The sequence below is a fragment of the Acomys minous genome, assembly GCF_964271855.1.
Source record: "Acomys minous genome assembly, chromosome: 1".
NCBI classification, from domain to species: Eukaryota; Metazoa; Chordata; class Mammalia; order Rodentia; family Muridae; genus Acomys; species Acomys minous.
The window spans coordinates 151,754,814-151,759,284 of NC_140483.1; positions in this window are offsets into that span (position 1 = coordinate 151,754,814).

A 4,471-nucleotide genomic window follows, 5' to 3' on the forward strand; every position below is an offset into this window, starting at 1 on the left:
CCCCCCCCCCAAATCTTTATTTTATCTTTGGTGGCTTAAAAATATAGATAATAGATAAATTTTAATTTTAATCTAGAGGTCCAACATGCACACATACCTCAAATAAATAAATAAATGTAATAAAGTATTTTCTAAATATTTTCTTTATTTTAAGGAAATATCTCTGGTGGTTTAAAAAATATAGATAGTAGATGACCTCAAACTTTAATCAAGTGAAATCACACACACACACACACACACACACACACACACACACACACACACACACTTCCACATTCAGAAACCACAAGTTTGCAACTCCCACAAGTTTATAGATGGTTTTTTTAATGTAATGAAGAAGTCGTTTAAGGAGCATTTTCATCTGTCATGATGAAACGGCATCAGTGTGCTGAAGGTCACTTCTGCGGGGGCCCACTTGCTTTTCCAGGCTTTCCCTTCTGTCTCCTCCGGTCCATCACTCACTGTCCTTTGACCTGCAGGATCTCTTCTGTGCCTGAGGCTCTTTGCAAATTCTGTCCCCTCTACCTTCCATTCTCTAGAGTTTAGCATAATCCTACTATGTAAAATGCAGAAATTAGAGGCGTGCTTTCAAAGCTCTCAGACTCTGAGTGGCAACAAGTCTGAGATACTGCTCAGGACAAGGAACCAGTTTGGCTGGTTCCAACTTATCAGGAAAGCCTGGCTTCTCTGGGGACCAGACCACTGAGCTAAACCGGCCACGTCTCTCCTTTGGGGTGGGGGTGGGGGTGGGGGTGGGGCCCTCCCCGGGGTGGGGCCCTCCCCTCCCGGGGGCCCTCCCTCTCCCTCCCTCTTCGTCCTCTCTTAGTGCTTGAGGAAGCATCGCCTATTTTCCACCTTACCGTTCCTGGGCTCAGGTCACTGTGCCTTAGCAGACACGTTTCAGTGTCAAAAAAATGGGGAGGGGGGGTTAGATCCTCCCATTCCCCTTATACCCACCATTTTCTCTCCCCAGGTCTTGCTAGAAGGCCTGGAAGCCTCACCCACACTAAGGGTGCCTCTCTGAGAGGCACTTCAGAAGGGGCCTTGACCTTCCTGGTTGGTATGGGAGCTATTTGGCCACAGTCAACTGAGTAATCAGTATCACTCAGGGGAAAGGCCTGGCAGGCTCATCAGTTAGGCCTAGTGAGCCTGCCCAGTGGAAAGCTACTGTCTGGGCAGAGCAGAGGAAGTGGGGGGCCACTGAGAAAGAAACTCTTTCATGACATCATGTTTTAAGAAATGGTATTGAGCCGGATATGGTGGTGCATGCCTTTAATCCCAGCACTCAGGAGGCAGAGGCAGAGTGAGTCCAGGACGGCCAAGGCCACATAGAGAAACCCTGTCTCAAAAAAACCAATAAATAAATAAATAAATAAATATATACAAATACATACATAAAAAGAAAAAGAAAGAAGGAATGAATGAGTGAAAAAGAAAAAAAAAATGGTATTGAGCTGGGCTCGGTGGTCCACACCTGTAATCCCAGCTCTCGGGAGGCAGAGGCTGGCAGATCTCTGAGTTTGAGTCCAGCCTGGTCTACAAAGCTAGTCCAGGACAGCCAAGGCTACACAGAGGAACCCTGTCTTGGAAAGAAAAACAAAAAAAAGAAAAGAAATGATATTGATGCCAGGCAGTGGTGGCACACGTCTTTAATCCCAGCACTTGGAAGACAGAGGCAGGCGGATCTCCGTAAATTCGAGGCCAGCCTGGTCTACAAAGTGAGTCCAGGACAGCCAAGGCTACGCAGAGAAACCCTGTCTCGGGGGTGGGGGGTGGGGGTGGGGGGATGGGGAAGAAAATAAATGATATTGATGAGCCAGAAGGTAGGACTGACTTACTGAGCACCTACCGGGTACACATTCATACACTCTGTTGGACAGGGTCTTACGTTGAAGCCCAAGCTGACCTCAAACTTATGCAATTCTCCTGCCTCAATCTTCCAAACAATGGTACTACAGGTGTGCACCACCATACCACGCTCCAAGTTCAACTGATTTCATCTGTGCTCTGTGCTGGACTGTGTCCAGGCAATGAGAGCCGCCTGCTTCTCTTCTTGATCCTAAGTTCATCTTGAACCAACACAGGGCAGGTATGCTGATGTAGGATGTTCGTGCTCTGTCCACTTCCCTCCTGGTGACCTTGCTCCAGTCATGGCCCCACCTTCAAGTCTAGGGCAAGGAATATAGGCTATCCTTAAGAGGATGAGTCTGGGCCAGGCAGGAGTGGCACATGCCTTTAATCCCAGCACTTGAGTGGCAGAGGTGGTGGTAGTGGTGTGGTGGTGTGGTCGTGTGGTGGTGGTGTGGTGGTGATGGTGGTGGGGTGCTGGTGGTGGTGGTGGTGGTGGAGAGGTAGTGGTGATGGTGATGGTGATTAGGAACAGGGAGATGGGCTACTCTTCCCTCAGCCCAAGTATTTATCTGACTTTGTCTCTTGTATAAATAAACTAGTCAAATACGGTTGCTTGGAGACGTCAAACCCTGGGAAGATGGAATCAGGAGAATAGCTGGTGTCATCTTAATTCACAGACAAGGCAGAGTCAACAGAGAAGTACTGCGTGTTCTCAGATCACTGGATGAGCAGTGTAGGCAAAAACTGATAAGCGCTTAAAATCCTGTGATCAAGGCATAGCCAGTGAGTGATGGAGCTAGGCTGTGATTTAGCACCTGCCCAACCCCAAGCTCTTTCTGTACCTCAGATGCCTCCTTCTTAAAGCTATAGAGGAGAGTTATGGCTGTGGAAAACAGAAAATAGAGCACTGAATTTGAGGCTCTGGGATATGATGACTTTCCTGCTTGTATTTGCAAGCTAAAGAGAGAGCTGGAACCTGGGCACGGTGGCACACACCCGTAATCACAGCACTCAGGGAGGCAGAGGCAGGCAGATCTCTGTGAGTTCCAGGCCAGCCTGGTCTACAGGCGAGTTCAGGACAGCCAAGGTAAGATGACACTAGGGCCCTAGGGCAAGCTAGCAGAATCACCTGTCCGTTAACACCCACTCCTACTCCCTCTGGGATCTGCAACACATCCCCTTTCAGGTTTCACATCTTTTCCCTTAGTAATCCACTGAGTCCAGTTAGTGCTACCTGTTAGAGTATTACTAATCTTGGCTTGATCTTGTGCAGGTCTTTTTTTTTTTTTCTTTTTTAAGACAGGGTCTCTCTGTGTAGCCTTGACTGACCTAGACTCACTTTGTAGACCAGGCTGGCCTCGAACTCACAGCCATCCACCTGCCTCTGCCTCCTGAGTGCTCGGATTATGGGTGTGTGGCACCGTGCTATGAGCTCCTGAGTGTAATGACCATGCCATTCCCAGAAGTCAGCACTTCATAGCCCTCCTCGCCACCTTCTGGGTCTTACATTCTTCTTGATCCCTCTTCCTCATTGTTTCCTCCCTGAACCCTGGGCTCTGGGGTTGATGTAGACATCATCATTAGGACTAAGTATTCGATAGTTGCTTATCCTCAGCACTTTGTGAGTTATGAGTCTCGGCATTAACTACTGACCATTTTGCCAACTATGAAAAAATGATCTAGCATATAACCCAGACTCTCTCTATGGTTCTAGTTTTCAAAGAAGCACATTTAGTGTATCTCCCACACAAATGAGCAATGAAGTGCTGAGACCAGGAAGGGTGCCTGCCTGGGAAAATGGATTGAGGGGGAGAGACAAAATGCTCAGTCTAAGGGTCATAGACAGTGTCATCTCCATCGCTAGGGCATATATAATGACACAGCGGTAGCTCACTCCCTATGTTACTTGCTGATGGATTTCTCTTGCTCCTTCTCTGCCCTTGCACAGCCACTGTGGCCTCAGGTGACCATGGGCTATGGCAGACATTCTCTTTACCAGGACATTCTATAAGAGTCACCTCAAAATGAGTGGGAGGGGGCTTCCAGCTTCAGAGCTCAGGTCCTTACGCTCACCTCCTCCTCAGTACTGTCCCGGTCACTACTGTCCACCCGCTTGTTTGCTGGTGACCCTGTGGCTTGGCTAAGGACAATTACCCACCCACTACAGTCCTGCCAAGAACTTGTACAGCGAGTTCCACAACAAGGTCTGGCCTTCAGCTCTGAGAATTCACTCTGGGCTGGGGACTGTGGCTGCCTGGGGCTAGGGTGGGGTTCCTTTCAGGGCCTCCTCACATGGGCTTTCTTCAAGCAGGCAGTGCAGCCTTGGCAGCCTCCCCATTGGTCATCTGCAGATCTAAAGATTCCTGACCACACTTGTGTCAGCCACAATAACAAACTCTGTTCCTGGCCCAAGATGGATGCAGACCTGGGAAGAGAATGCCCACATTGTTTCCTTATGAGATCAAGAGTAGCTTTCCCAGTGGTGGAGGGAAACCCTTAAATGCCTTTAATATTTCTGCCAGTCCTGGCAGGTTCTTTTCATTCTTCACCAGGCCACAGAAAACCATTGTTTCAGAGAACCCAAAAGCGCCCTCTAGTGTACACACTATATTGGGCATCA